Below are 15943 nucleotides of genomic sequence, written 5' to 3' on the forward strand. Positions count from 1 at the left end.
GCTGGTGGCAAAAATAGCTCAGCGAGAGGATCTTTTGTTGTATCTTCATTCTCCATCCTATCCAGTAAACACTCTCAGAGCATCAGAGGATGAGATGGCTGGATGGCATCACTGACTCGATGGACGTGAGTCTGGGTGAACTCTGGGAGTTGGTGATGGACAGGGAGGCCTGGTGTGCTGCAATTCATGGGGTCGCAAAGAGTCGGACACGACTGAGCGACTGAACTGAACTGAACTGAGGAAAGAAGTCAAACTCGTTGTATCTGTGTTGGGGGATGAGATGGCTAGACTGTTGGAATTCAACAGCAAAACCCCAGAAGGACTTGGGAATTACAGACTCTCATAGTATGCCTTAAGTGGATCTGTGGTTTTGCTACCCAAGTCCCATACTGAGCTAGGGAGGTGACAAGATCTCAGAGTTTACCCTTAGCCCAGTGTGTAAGAGAGTAAAGCAGACATGGCCAGTGTGGTTCAAGAACCCAAGAGTCCCCCTTGACTTAAAAACAGCATGTACCCAGCGAAGAGACTCACTAGACCAGTAAAGACAGGGTCTTGGATAATGACTAAAGACCAGGTGGGATGAGGCACATTTCAAAGACGCCATTATTCCAAGGGGTGAGGCCCGGATGTGCCTCACATGTGACTCAACATTACTTAAGACTGTGCCCTCAACCCTTGCCTCCACTTAAATCTCAGAAAAACTCACATTATTTAAGCTTTTGTCACCAGGTAGAATAATAACAAAAAATAAAAATTAAGTTCCAGGTATAGAAAAACAATGGAGAAGGCAATGGCACCCCACTCCATTACTCTTGCCTGGAAAATCCCAGGAACGGAGGAGGCTGGTAGGCTGCAGTCCATGGTGTTGCGAAGAGTCGGACACAACTGAGCAACTTCACTTTCCCTTTTCACTTTCATGCATTGGAAAAGGAAATGGCAACCCACTCCAGTGTTCTTGCCTGGAGAATCCCAGGGACAGGGGAGTCTGGCGGGCTGCCGTCTCTGGGGTCACACAGAGTCAGACACGACTGAAGTGACTTAGCAGCAGCAGCATAGAAAAACAAAGTCACATTTCTTACATACTTAACTCTGTAAAATGGAGTCTGTATGTTTATTATTATAGAAAAATAACAACATAAACTTCGTAAATCTGAGACTCACTGGGTTTTTCTCTATATATTTCATTTAAAGAAGTACAATGCAAACAGCTAAAAAGAATGCAAATAAAATTCTGAGCTTTAAGTTGCACTGCTCAAAAATCTTCATAGAGGATCCATTTCTAACCCCCAGGAACATTCTTCCTCTGCCCTCTTCTCTGTTCTACATTCTCCTCACACCCCACAGTACTTTGGATCCTCTCATTTACACTTCTACCTACCCAAAACATTTTTTTCTACAGTTTGCACTGATATTTTGCTTTCTAAATTCCCTAATCTTTCTAATTTAGTTCTTTAATAGATATGTTTAACTTCCCTTTCCTTCTTTATCTCCTCCTCTTTTTTCTTTCTTCCTCCCTCCCAAGGTAGAGAAGGATCAGGGAACTAGATCACAAAAGCTGTATTAGGGTTCATGTGGCACAACTAAAAATCCCACATGCGGCCACAAAGACTCCGAGGGCCAAAGACCCGGTACAGCCAAATAAACACATATTAACAAATAAAAATACTTTCTTAACCACATTTCAAGAAAATATGAATAAGCAAAAAGAGAAAGATGTAAATTACCTGAAATCCCACTCCTGTAAACATGTTGATATACCTTCAGACTTTTCCCTATTTATAACACACAACATATAAATGACAAAAAAATGACCTCGTAAAATTATATATAGTTTTGGAGCCCCTCAACATTCAAGCATCTTAACTATATTATGAATGTCTTTCTCTCTTAGGCTTTATATGCACATCAGCAATTTTAGGAGCTACATGGTATTGCACTGTTTGAATATGCTATAATTTATGAACATTGTTTCCATTATAAGACACTTGGGTTGTTTCCCTTGTTGTGTGTGTGTGTGTGTTAGTTGCTTAGTCATGTCTGACTCTTTGAACCCCATAGACCGCAGCCCAACGGGCCCCTATGTCCATGGGATTCTCCAGGCAAGAACACTGGAGTGGGTTGCCATTTCCTTCTCCAAACGAAACTATAGAAAGAAAGAAAGTGAAGTCACTCATTCGTGTCCGACTCTTTGTGACCCCATGGACTGTAGCCTACCAGGCTCCTCTGTCCGTGGAACTCTCCAGGCAAGAGTATTGGAGTGGGTTGCCAGTTCCTTCTCCAGTTTCCCTTTTTACCCAATTATAAACATTATTGTTTTCCTTTGTTCACTTGTGCAATAATTTGCAGATGATCAACTACCAGATGTGAAAATTCTGGTCAGAGGTACACATATTGCATTCATTTTCTAGGGTTGCTGAAACAAAGTATGACAACATGAATGGTTTAAACAAGAGAATGTACTGTCTCACGATTCTGGAGGCCTGAAGTCCAAGATGAAGGTGTCGGCAGGCTTGATTTCTTCTGCGGACCATGGGGAGAATCTGCTTCATGCCTCTCTCCTAGCTTCTGCTCGTTTGCTGGCAATCTTTGGTGTTCCTTGGCTTCTGCTCTGTCACCCCAATCTTGGCATTAATCTCATCGTTGCACTCTCCCTGCATGCCTGTTCATGTCCAAATTTCCCCTTTTTATAAGGTCACAAGTCATATTGCACTAGGCCACCAGCCTACTCCTGTACAACCTCATCTATAATGACCCTATTTCCTAATAAGGTGACATTTAGATAACAGATGTGAAAACCAACATACAAATTTAAGAGGACACAATTCAACCCACATCATATCTTTAATACTTTTAATATATGTTTAATAAATTTTTAGAGTGCATCTTTGAGAGATGTAAATGAGGTAGCATTGCCAGGATTTGGGGTGACTGATTATAATCAGGAAAGGGATCAGAAGAAAGGAATAGTGTTGGGTGATTTCTGAATATTGGCCATGAGCAACTGAAAAAGTATACCGTGAGAAGGAGTTCACTTGGTGATTATGCTTTAGAGAAACTGAGTCTGAAGCATTATGGAACCAACAAGTGGAAATGTCTAATCAGTAGCTATATGTGTGGGTCTGGAGTTTAGGAAAGACATAAATTTGTGAATCATCACTACTAAAGTGGAAGTTGAAACTCATGAAGATGAATGAAATCATCCGCTAAAGTCACCCAGAAACATGAGATAGAAAGAGGTCCAAGGGCAGAATCCTAGGAACCCCAATATTGAAAGGATGCTGAGAATGTTTAGTGCTTAGATCCCTTCCCTGTCCTTTACTGCTTACCTCTGTATCAGAAGTGCACACAAATACGGTGATTCTAAAGTAAAGCATGGGTTCTTAACACAAAATTCAGGATGATGGCTACCTCTGGGTGGAAATAGGCAGGTGATTACAAACTACAGTGAGTCTCTGAAGGAAAGGACTGTGCTTCTTTGGAATTTATAATCAAGGACCTGAGTTAAGTGAATTCATAAAAGCCTACCTGAGGTAAGGGCGCCTAGTGGATTGCTGAAGAACGAAGTTAACTGCAACAATGCTTCTCATACTGGAGCACAGATCCCCATCAATCGCTGTGAGATACAACAGTAACTGCAGTCATAGATTTTTTAATAATTAAGAATAAAACTTCATGCAACTAAAAACAAAGGACTGGTCATTGGAATTTTTGCACCCCTAAAAGAAAGATCAATACTTTTACAAGCTTAGTCTCATTCAGATAGAATTTGGAGGCTTTCAATCTTCTCTATTAATAGCAATATTTTAGAAGGTAAAATTCTGTGTTTCTGGATTGTTTTAGTGAACTTGGCAACAGCAAAAATACTGTAATTACCCTACCTACAAAAGGAATGAAATGGAATCAATTAACTTTTAATTTATAAATTACAAATTTTAATTTGTAAAATTTAAAAAGTAAACACTTCATTTTCATATTTAAATAGTCTACAGTTATAAAACAATACCTTAAGAATTATTATAATTATTATTATAATTCTATCTTAAATTTGAGTCTTAGAATGACTGCTTAATAGGAATGATACTAAAAGAGAAAATATCCAAATTACTTTGCTAAGTCACTTCAGTCGTGTCCAACTCTGTGCGAACCCATAAACAGCAGCCCACCAGGCTCCCCGTCCCTGGGATTCTCCAGGCAAGAACACTGGAGTGGGTTGCCATTTCCTTCTCCAGTGCATGAAAGTGAAAAGTGAAAGTGAAGTCGCTCAGTCATGTCTGACTCCTAGCGACCCCATGGACTGCAATCTACCAGGCTCCTCCGTCCATAGGATTTTCCAGGCAAGAGTACTGGAGTGGGGTGCCAAAGATGCATTTTTTTTATGATTCTGACCTTCAAAAATAGACTCATTAGAAGGTGCATCATCACTTCTGTTTTCGAGTTGTGTCGACAAAAACCAAAATCCAGAACTTGTCTAAGAGATATTTATTGTTACAGCAAAGGATGGGCTGGGCCATACTGTGAATTAGTAAAAGACACTGAATTATATTTAAAATGAATTTTGTTATTTGAACTTCACCTCAATAAAAAAAAAATTGTCAATATACTGTGAAATCTCATTGTCTGAAGCAGTCATTATATTCAGTCCCAATAGCCTGTCCATGTTTTCTTTTTCTATAACAGCAGCCCGTTCTCTCATCCTCTCTACCTTTTCCTGTTTATTAAGTTCATTTATTCTTTCTTTTCATTCTTTAGCTTCCCATGAAAGTACGGTATGCTTTCCTAAGGATAGGTGCTTTGATCCAAACCATCTTTTATTGCCACCTTGAATTATGCACTAGCAAATGTATATTTTAAGGCTGTTTTGGTTGCAGCTACTTCCAACTGAGTATGTTCTGGTGCATTTTTTCAAAGATCAAGTCTCTCTTATAATGTCAAACTTGTTCCTAATGCTTAGATCTATCCTCAGAGTATCTCTTTTAACCCCAAGTAAAGAGCTGGATATTTCCATGTGTTTTTCATTGGCCACTGGTTTTTGTGTTTACAGTGATTTGCTCTCAATCTAGTATATTAATAATTTGACTATTTTCTCTTTTAGTTTCATTGCTTTCACTTTCATGCATTGGAGACGGAAAAGGCAATCCACTCCAGTGTTCTTGCCTGGAGAATCCCAGGGACGGGGGAGCCTGGTGGGCTGCTGTCTATGGGGTCGCACAGAGTCGGACACGACTGAAGTGACTTAGCAGCATAGAAGTGCTCACATGGAAGCATGATATAATTCTCAGGATGTTTTAGAAATATATATTATATGAATAGGAGTTTTATTAGTAAATTGCTTCCTTTTTTTCCAATTTCTACATAAAGTATGCTATTTTTTGATGTTGCTGTTTAACAAGTCTCTTCTATCGATACTGAAAAACACAATAATTTTGTCCCCTAAAGTATTCTTCAGTGTTTTCTTTAGTTTTTCTGCTATAGTTATGTGATTACACAATTGCTCAAATGAAAGTTCAACAGAACTATTATTTTAAAATTAGTGTTTATAAATTTATGTAAAAGTGAATGCCATTTTTTTCTATCTCTAGACAGCATGAAGACATTTCCATTGTACATGTTTAAAGTCCCTGATAACATGAACTGTAGTTGTAATTGCTTATGCAAAACTCAGTTACAACTGAGTTTAACGTACGCAATTATGTGTTGTGTAATTACAACACATAAAGACATTTGAAATTCAAAGTCTAGTTTTCTATACCAGTGGCTGAATTCACTCTAGTGAAAGACTCATGCACTTATCAAAACAAATTCTGGCTAAAAACAAGCTGTGCTAAAATAATTTCCTCTTCTGTATGACTTACAAGAGGTAATCTAGGAAACAGCTACATTCTTAATTTTCTTATGTCAATTATGCTATATAGATTCTTGGGGATTTGGGTTTTCTTTAACCTTCTGATTAAAGACACAATATACCTTTAAAATGAAGGGGGAAAATGTCTGCCTGAGATATACTTCAAAGACTTACCATGCACACTGACAATTAAGATTGGAATTTCCCTCTGCACGAGAGTTGGGAGAAGCAGGCAACAGATGTGCTTACGCTCAGGTTCTATCTCTCCCATATGCATTCCCTCCTTCAAAGGAATCTTTGTCTTCCTTCTGCCAACTGGTAGTTTGTGTCACTGCAGGTGTCCAACAGATGTTGAGTGAGTTAAACTCCAGTTTGAACCCGGGCACACACAGTTGCTTCAGTCGTGTCCAGCCCTTTGCAACCCCATGGACTATAGCTTGCCAAACTGCTCTGTCCATGGGATTTTACAGGCAAGATTCCTGGAGTGGGTTGCCATTTCCTCCTCCAGGGAATCTTCCTGACCCAAGGATCGAACCTATGTCTCCTGCGGCTCCTGCACTGCAGGTGGATTCTTTACCACTGAGCCAGCAGGGAAGCCACAGATACTAAATTTGAACCCATAGATACTAATTAATTTTTTACGATGTTTTAAAGACTAAAAGATACCAAAAACTACATTTTCCCCCACAAATGAATTATAAATGCAATAATAGCATTCTAAGTGTTTGGAAGGGGTATTTAAAATTTTCCTTCTGAATGGTGTGATTTAAAAAATTTCCATGCCCAAGTTATGGATTATTTCAATTCTAATATGATAAAATTTGAGGAAATACAAAGAAACTTTAAAAATTCATAATGAAGATATAACAGTATAGAAGAATACTGGGGGAGGCAGAATAAAAGGTTAAAAAGGCACACTCCAAAGCTTTGCTGTCCAGTTCAGTAGCCACGAGCTACATGTGGCTACTGTGCACTTGAATATGGTTAATGAGAACTGAGATGTGCCCTGAGTATAAAAGACACAATGAATTTCAAAGACTTGGTATGAAGAAAAGCATGTATGGTATGAAGATTTGGTATGAAGAAAAGAAATATCTCTTTAATTTTTTATATTAATTACATTTGAAATGATAATATTTTGGATACCCTGGGTTGAATAAAAATACTATTAAAATGGATATTTCCTATTTTTACTGGTTCTATGTGACTACTGGAAAATTAAAAATTATACATATATGGCTCAAAATATGTATGTTTCTATTGGATAATGCTGCTCTAGAGTCAAACTGCTTGTGTGCAAATCTTCTACTAATCCCTTGGTGTGTCATTATTATGTCTCCGTTTCCTTATCTGCACAACAGGGGTAATGATAATACTTAACCTGGGAAAGGCATTTCTTAGACATATTGATATGGGCATGTGTCAGTGATGAGTAACTTAATATTAAGGGAAACAGCAGAATGATCAATGAGTGAGCACTTCAGAGAACAGACTCAGAAACTGGATATAACTGAGAAATGGAAGGATCATTGGAGCAGCTTATTAAAGCAAACAAACAAAACCAAAGAGCAATTATAAGCAATATTTGAAGATTCATTTCTCATGGTCATGAAAGCATCATGTTCAAGTCAGTGGATACAGAAGACATCTAGAAGGAATAGTACCAGATGTCAGATGTGCTGACCATTGCTTAGAAATAAAAATCAATACGACTGAAAAGCAATGCTAATGATACATCTGAGACTGTTTATTGGAGTCCTAAGGTTTCATTCTCCAGCCTTGTTGAGGAGGCAAAAACTGAGTTAAACTGTGGTTAAATGTAGAACATCAAGTAATGAATTGTGTTTTTAAACAGACTGCTGCCAGTGATTTTCTCAAACAATGAGCAAAATGCAGAATATACATTCTGCTCTTTGTTGTTTTGGGACAAAAAAAAACCCAATCTGACCATAAGGTTATGAGAATTAAATGAAATAATATACCTAAGGTGCTTACATGAATAAATAATAGCTGTTATCACTGTTATTGCTAATTAGGAATATTATTATGGGAAACTAATGAAGAGAAAGAAGAGTTATAGATTCACTACATCAAAAAGAGAATAGTAATGTGACTCACTTCAAAACTGGAGCTATTCACATGAAATCAAATTCTGAGGGGCAATTTTAAGAAAAAAAATAATGGAGAGATTTATGTTGATTTAAAATATATCCATATTTGAGAGCTGTGAACTAATTTGGAACTGTTTAATATTTCTTTCTATGTTAGTAACAGTGATAGCATAAAATACATTTGCAGGTGGTAGAATTTAAAATTTGTGTAAATCCCGTTTGGCAGGTCCTCAAAAAGTTAAACATAGAGTTACTATATGACCCAGATAATTCCACTTCTGGGCATCTACCCAAATGAATTGAAAATAAGTATGTCCACACAACGACTTGTACACAAATGTCTATAGCAGCATTATCTAAATGGTCAACACATGGAAACAACACAAATGTCCATCAATTGATGAATAAATAAACAAAAAGTGGCATAGCCACACAAGGGAATCATAAAAAGGAACAAAATACTAATACACATGAGTATATGGATAAACCTTTAAAACACTGTTAAGTGAAAGAAGCCAGACATAAATGCCCATACAGTGCATAATTCCATTTATACTAAATGTCCATCATAGGCAAACCTATTGAGACAGAAAGCAAATTAGTGGTTGCTGAGGGCTAGAGGTAGGGGGAAACAGAACAACCCAACCCCAAAATTTCTCAGGGTGATGGAAGTTTTTCAGATTAGATAGTGGTGATGGTTTTGAATATACTAAAATCCACTGAATTGTATAATTTAAAATGGTGAATTTTATGGTGTTAAAAAATGTAAATATTCATTCAAATAAAATAAAATAAAATTAGATATATCCAAAGAGGTGATAGAGAAGATGAAAATGAATGATTTGCTTACTGATAAAATGTGACTATTACTGAAGAATAGAGTAGATAAATGAATACTAAATTAACCAGAATGTTAAGAAGAGGAAAAGAACAATATTGAGATCTGTTGGGAAGAGAACTGACACCCTTAAAAATCAGTGTAGAAGATACTTCAGGAGTGGCTGTTTGACCTACAGGGAGGCTGTTTTCCTTAAGAACCCTCCCCAGTAGCCAGGGGCAGGCTTAGGCAGAAATTGATGCCCCTGAAGGAGTTGACTGGTCCAGAGATAGACATGTGACCTAAGTTATGCCATCAAGATCTGATCCCAGGATTTTGGAATTTGAAGCTAAATGATATTAGAGACTGAAAATTATATGAATAGTAGCACTCTAAGAATAAAGGTCCATGAATTTATTGCAAAAGATCTTAAACTTGCCTTGGTACCTGGTTCAGCAACATTCAATTACTACCCTCTGACAGGTACTATGCCCTTGCAATATTTTGCTCCTTCCCCACACCAGTCCCCACTTTTGTAGCACAAGCTAGCCTGATTAGGCTTCTATTAGGTAAAACCATAAATAATATTTCAAAACAAATCACTTGAGGTAATATATATGTACCATCAAGAAAAAAATGTACCACTTTCATGTCATCAATGAAATTTTAAATACTAAATGTAAATACTCTATGACACTTACTTCAATATGAATAATGAAGTTCTGGAAATTCCAGGAAAGATAAACATAGACATGAGAGAAGTAATAAAAGCTATCAATAAAAAAGAACATGATTTTTCCATTAAGCTTTATGATAATGCAGTAGGTGATCCTTATAGTTCTAATTTTGAAAGTGAAAGATTGATGGAAATCATGACACACATAGATCCATGGGTGGCTGTTTGAGAACTACTGAATTAAAAACTAAAGATTTAAAATACAGAATTTAAAAGCATATTTTGGTTATTCAACTAGCTCATTTTTGTAAACAGGGATTGAAGTAGTAGAAATTGATTACATCAAAGTCAGGAGGATAATTTAAAGCCTGCTTCCAGAACCCTGACTAATGCTCTTTGGGCACAAATACATGGTTAAAGAAATGTTTCCTGACAATTAGAAGTATAATGATCAAAACAATGGTAACCTATTCATTACAACTTACTGGTAATCAAAGCTTGCTTGTAAATGTTTAGATTGCAACAGCCTAGATATTTCATTGACATTTATTGCAAGTTTGAGAAATATTAATTTATCTACTTATGAGTCACTGTGGATATAAAAAACAAATCAAACTGCCCTCATAATTTGAAATACTGCGACAGAATAACAATTTGATGTTCTTGTTTAAGACTTCAAACTGAATATTTATTAGGTAGCAGTTGGCAACCCACTCCAGTACTCTTGCCTGGAAAATCCCATGGACGGAGGAGCCTGGTAGGCTGTAGTCCATGGGGTCGCTAAGAGTTGGAGACAACTGAGCAACTTCACTTTCACTTTTCACTTTCATGCATTGGAGAAGGAAATGGCAACCCACTCCAGTGTTCTTGCCTGGAGAATCCCAGGGACAGAGGAGCCTGGTGGGCTGCCGCCTATGGGGTCTCACAGAGTCGGACACGACTGAAGCGATTTAGCAGCAGCAGCAGCAGCAACAGCAGTATATCTTACAAAATTTTTCATCTCAGAAATAGTTCATTAGTCTAAAATTTGTTGGTTAGGGACATTTATAATTATTTCTTCTGTGACTGAGACGATATGGTCTCCTATGCACGTGACTTTGTTGTAAACCAGAAGCAAAGGTTTTACAGTTAACACTCTGCATGGGTAACTGTCTGCAAGGATACCATACTGTCTGACCTAGAATTTTTCTAAGAGGATACATCTCATATTAAGTGTTCTTAATTCAACTTAAAAATTAAACCTATTTTTAATATATATATATGTATACATACATGTGAGTTATATTTGTATATATATATAACTTGTTTTCAAAATGAAAAAAATTTTAAATCACTTTTTCTTAATTATAGAAGTAATGGAGACTTACTGCTTCAAGATGAGACAGAGTAGTTGCATTTCTCCCCATTCCTTCTGCCAAGTACAGCTAAAAACCCTGGACATCATAAAACAAATATAAGAAAACTGAAAGGTGGAGAGAAGTCAGATTGGCTAGTTACCTGGAAAGACAAGGCAGTGAGTTCTATGAGTTTTCTTTCTATTTCATATTTCTCAGATGGGGTTGCTAGAGATACAGGCAACCCAGAAATGCCAGTGGGCTCAGACAAAAAAGCCTGTATTCTCTAGACAAAGAACCAGGAAAGCCAGAGCCTAGCAAGGGAGAAAGCATTTAGCTAATAACCACCTGTGCAGAAGAGTAAACACTGAAAGTCTGAGCCTGTTGTCTGCAGAAAGTCTATCTGCAAGGTTGGCCCTTTGCTGACATTTGGGAACTGCACCGATAGTTCCCTACATGGGAATTTACATGGAAGTTCCCTACAAGGGATATTAAACCTTCCCTAAATGAGAAGAGTGTCTCATTGTGCCTAGATTGTTCATGGAAACCATGTGGTTTATTATGCTCCCCTCTGTTCCTTCTGGGAGTCTGGATTTAGTATTAGGAAGTGAGTACCTATATGACCAGCCCTTCAGAAAACCTTGGGTACTGTTTTTAGAGTTTCCCAGGGAAAAAACACATCATCGTGTTGTCACAATTCATGATTGAAAAACTGTGCACAGCCTGGGCCATTCCACTGAGACAGAACTCTTAGAATGTTGTGCCTGATTTCCTCTGAACTTCATTCCATGAAGGTTTTCCCTTTGCTGATTTTGCCTTGTTACCTGCTGCAGTAAAGCTCAACTGTGAATACAACAAACTGAGTCTGTGAGTCCTCAGGTGAATCATTGAACAAAGCAGTGTTCTTGGAGACTGCTGACAAATCGACACACTCCAGGCAAATATCACAGGGAAAGTGGTGGTTCTATCACCTCTGTCAGCAATAGCCCAGTAGGAAGTCTAGGCCTTCACCCATGCCAGGTTATAAAGAGGTACTCCAACCCTCTTCCAGGATGATGTAAGAGAAGACTGAGCAGGAAGCCAGAATTTTGACTTTATTCCAGTGGAGGCTACATGGAGTAATGATGAAGCACCCTTCTTCCTCCCAACTCAGGTGGTGTCAGTTCAGTTCAGTTGCTCAGTCGTGTCCGACTCTTTGCGACCCCATGAATCGCAGCATGCCAGGCCTCCCTGTCCATCACCAACTCCCGGAGTTCACTCAAACTCATGTCCATCGAGTCAGTGATGCCATCCAGCCATCTCATCCTCTGTCATCCCCTTCTCCTCTTGCCCCCAATCCCTCCCAGCATCAGAGTCTTTTCCAATGAGTCAACTCTTCGCATGAGGTGGCCAAAATACTGGAGTTTCACTTCAGCATCATTCCTTCCAAAGAAATCCCAGGGCTGATCTCATTCAGAATGGACTGGTTGGATCTCCTCGCAGTCCAAGGGACTCTCAAGAGTCTTCTCCAACACCACAGTTCAAAAGCATCAATTCTTCTGCACTCAGCTTTCTTCACAGTCCAACTCTCACATCCATACATGACTACTGGAAAAACCATAGCCTTGACTACAGACCTTTGTTGGCAAAGTAATGTCTCTGCTTTTCAATATGCTATCTAGGTTGGTCATAACTTTCCTTCCAAGGAGTAAGCGTCTTTTAATTCAGTCACCATCTGCAGTGATTTTGGAGCTCAGAAAAATAAAGTCTGACACTGTTTCCACTGTTTCCCCATCTATTTCCCATGAAGTGATGGGACCGGATACCATGATCTTTGTTTTCTGAATGTTGAGCTTTAAGTCAACTTTTTCACTCTCCACTTTCACTTTCATCAAGAGGCTTTTTAGTTTCTCTTCACTTTCTGCCATAAGGGTGGTGTCATCTGCATATCTGAGGTTATTGATATTTCTCCCGGCAATCTTGACTCCAGCTTGTGCTTCTTCCAGCCCAGCGTTTCTCTTGATGTACTCTGCATATAAGTTAAATAAGCAGGGTGACAATATACAGCCTTGATGTACTCCTTTTCCTATTTGGAACCAGTCTGTTGTTCCATGTCCAGTTCTAACTGTTGTTTCCTGACCTGCATATAGGTTTCTCAAGAGGCAGGTCAGGTGCTCTGGTATTCCCATCTCTTATCAGTAGAGGCTGGTAAAGAACCCTCACCCTCATTCCTGTACAAGAGTAATGGGGTGCCCTTTCCTGCCCACCTGGGGTGTCAAAGGAGCATAATGAGGAACCTGGACTTCTACCACAACCAGGAAAAATATTTGAGGAAATAAGGTCTGAAAATTTTCCAAACTTGAAAAAAAACATAGACCTATAGAATAAAAAGTCTGAGTGAATTTCAAACAGAATAAACCTAAATTAATCTCCACCAAGACACAGCATAGTCATCAAGAAACAACAGCTTATAAATAGCAGGAAAAACAATTCAAATGACAGATTTCTCCTCTGAAACTATGGAGGGCAGAGGAAAGTCGCACATTTTTCAAGTGCCCAAGGAAAAGAACTGCCAATCCAGGTTCTATCACCAGTGAAAATATGCTTTAGTAATAAAGGATAAGTCAAAATGTTCTCAAATGAAGGAAGCCTAAAAGAATCTGTTCCCAGCAGACCTATCCTAAGAGTACAACTTATAACAAGTTCTTTAAACAAAAAGGAATTTTGGAACACCAGGAAGGAAGAACAATGGGAAGAATAAAAACATGGGTAATGACAACAGACTTTCCTTCTGCTAGAAATTTCTGAGTTATATTTGATGAAACAGAAATTATAATGTTGTTTGATATGGCTCTCAATGTAAGTAGAGGAAATAATTAAAACACATATGAACTAGAGAGAGTAAAGGTTAAGATTTTATACTTCACTGGAACTAGTAAAATACTATCACCAAATAACTGATATTAAGAAGAGGTGGCACGAATATATACAGAAGAACTATATAAAAAAGATCTTCATGACCCAGATAACCACAATGGTGTGATCACTCACATAGAGCCAGACATCCTGGAATGCAAAGTCAAGTGGGCCTTAGGAAGCATCGCTTTGAACAAAGCTAGAGGAGATGAAGGAATTCCAGTTGAGTTACTTCAAATCCTAAAAGATGATGCTGTGAAAGTGCTGCACTCAATATGCCAGCAAATTTGGAAAACTCAGCAGTGGCCACAGGACTGGAAAAGGTCGGTTTTCATTCCAATCCCAAAGAAAGGCAATGCCAAAGTATGTTCAAACTACCACACAATTGTACTCACCTCACATGCTAGCAAAGTAATGCTCAAAATTCTCCAAGCCAGGCTTCAACAGTATGTGAACCGTGAAATTCCAGATGTTCAAGCTGGATTTAGAGAAGCCAGAGGAACCAGATATCAAATTGTCAACATCCACTGGATCATGGAAAAAGCAAGAGAGTTCCAGAAAAACATCTACTTCTGCTTCATTGACTACGCCAAAGCCTTTGACTGTGTAGATCACAACAAACTGTGGAAAATTCTTCAAGAGATGGGAATATTAGACCACTATACCTGCCTCCTGAGAGATATGTAAGGCAGGTCAAGAAGCAAGTTAGAACCGGACATAGAACAACAAATGTTTCCAAAGTAAAGGAGTACGTCAAGGCTGTATATTGTCACCTTGCTTATTTAACTTATACGCAGAGTATATCATGCAAAGTGCTAGGCTGGATGAAGCACAAGCCAGAATCAAGACTGCTGGGAGAAATATCAATAACCTCAGATATGCAGATGACACCACCCTTAAGACAGAAAGTGGAGAGGAACTAAGGAGCCTCTTGAAAAAAGTGGAAGAGGAGAGATAAGTCAATGTATTTAAGTTATGTATATAAACTTCTACATAACTTATACATATACTTATAAACTTATAAAGATATTATGTATATAAAAGTGAAAAAGCTGGTTTCAAGCTCAACATTCAAAAAATGGAGATCATAGCATCCAGTCCCATCACTTCATGGCAAATAGATGGGGAAATAATCGAAACAGTGAGAGATTTTATTTTTTGGGGCTCCAAAATCACTGCAGGTGGTGACTGCAGCCATGAAATTAAAAGACACTTGCTTCTTGAAAGAAAAGCTATGACTAACCTAGACAGCATATTAAAAAGCAGAGACATTACTTTGCCGACAAGGGTCCATCTAGTCAAAGCTATGGTTTTTCCAGTAGTCATGTATGGATGTGAGAGTTGGACCATAAAGAAAGCTGAGTGCTGAAGAATTGATGCTTTTGAACTGTGGTGTTGGAGAAGACTCTTGAGAGTCTCTTGGACTGCAAGGAGATCCTAAAGGAAATCAGTCCTGAATATTCGTTGGAAGACTGATGCTGAAGCTGAAACTCCAATACTTTGGCTACCTGATGCCAAGAACTGACTCCTTGGGAAAGATCCTGATGCTGGGAAAGATTGAGGAGAGGAGGAAAAGGGGATGAAAGAGGATGAGATGGTTGGATGGCATCACTGACTCAATGGACATGAGTTTGAGCAAGGTCCGGGAGTAGGTGATAGACAGGTAAGCCTGGCATGTTGCAGTCCATTAGGTCGCAAAGAGTTGGACACGACTGAGCAACTGAACTGAACTGGATAGACTGATGTTATGTATATATAATACTTAGAGCAATCACTATAAAAATTTATATAAAGAGATACACTTTAAAATAATACAGACAAATCAAAATGGAGTTCTTAAATCATGCTCAAGTAACCAACAGAAAGACAGACAACATAGAAAAACCACCCAAACCAGAAATCAATAAAGTGGCAGACTGAAGCTTCAAAATATCAATAATTGTATTACATACAAGTGGTCTATTTTATTTGTAAAAGCCAAAAGGTGGAAAGAATCACAATGTCCAACAGGTGAATGATTAGACAGACTGTGTTAAATCCATACCCAGAAATCCTCAATCATAAAAGGAACTGGACTACAGATACACACAACTGCTTGAGAAGATATCACAGGCCTTATTCTGAGTGAAAAATGCCAATCTCAAAAGGCATATACTTGCATAACTCCATTTACATAACATCTGGAAATGAGAAAATCATTAGTTAATGATTAGAAAATTAGAAATTAGAAAATCAGAAAAACATTAGTGATCGAGGGTTAGAAATGGT

The sequence above is a fragment of the Bubalus kerabau genome, chromosome 1, assembly GCF_029407905.1.
Source record: "Bubalus kerabau isolate K-KA32 ecotype Philippines breed swamp buffalo chromosome 1, PCC_UOA_SB_1v2, whole genome shotgun sequence".
Lineage (NCBI taxonomy): Eukaryota > Metazoa > Chordata > Mammalia > Artiodactyla > Bovidae > Bubalus > Bubalus kerabau.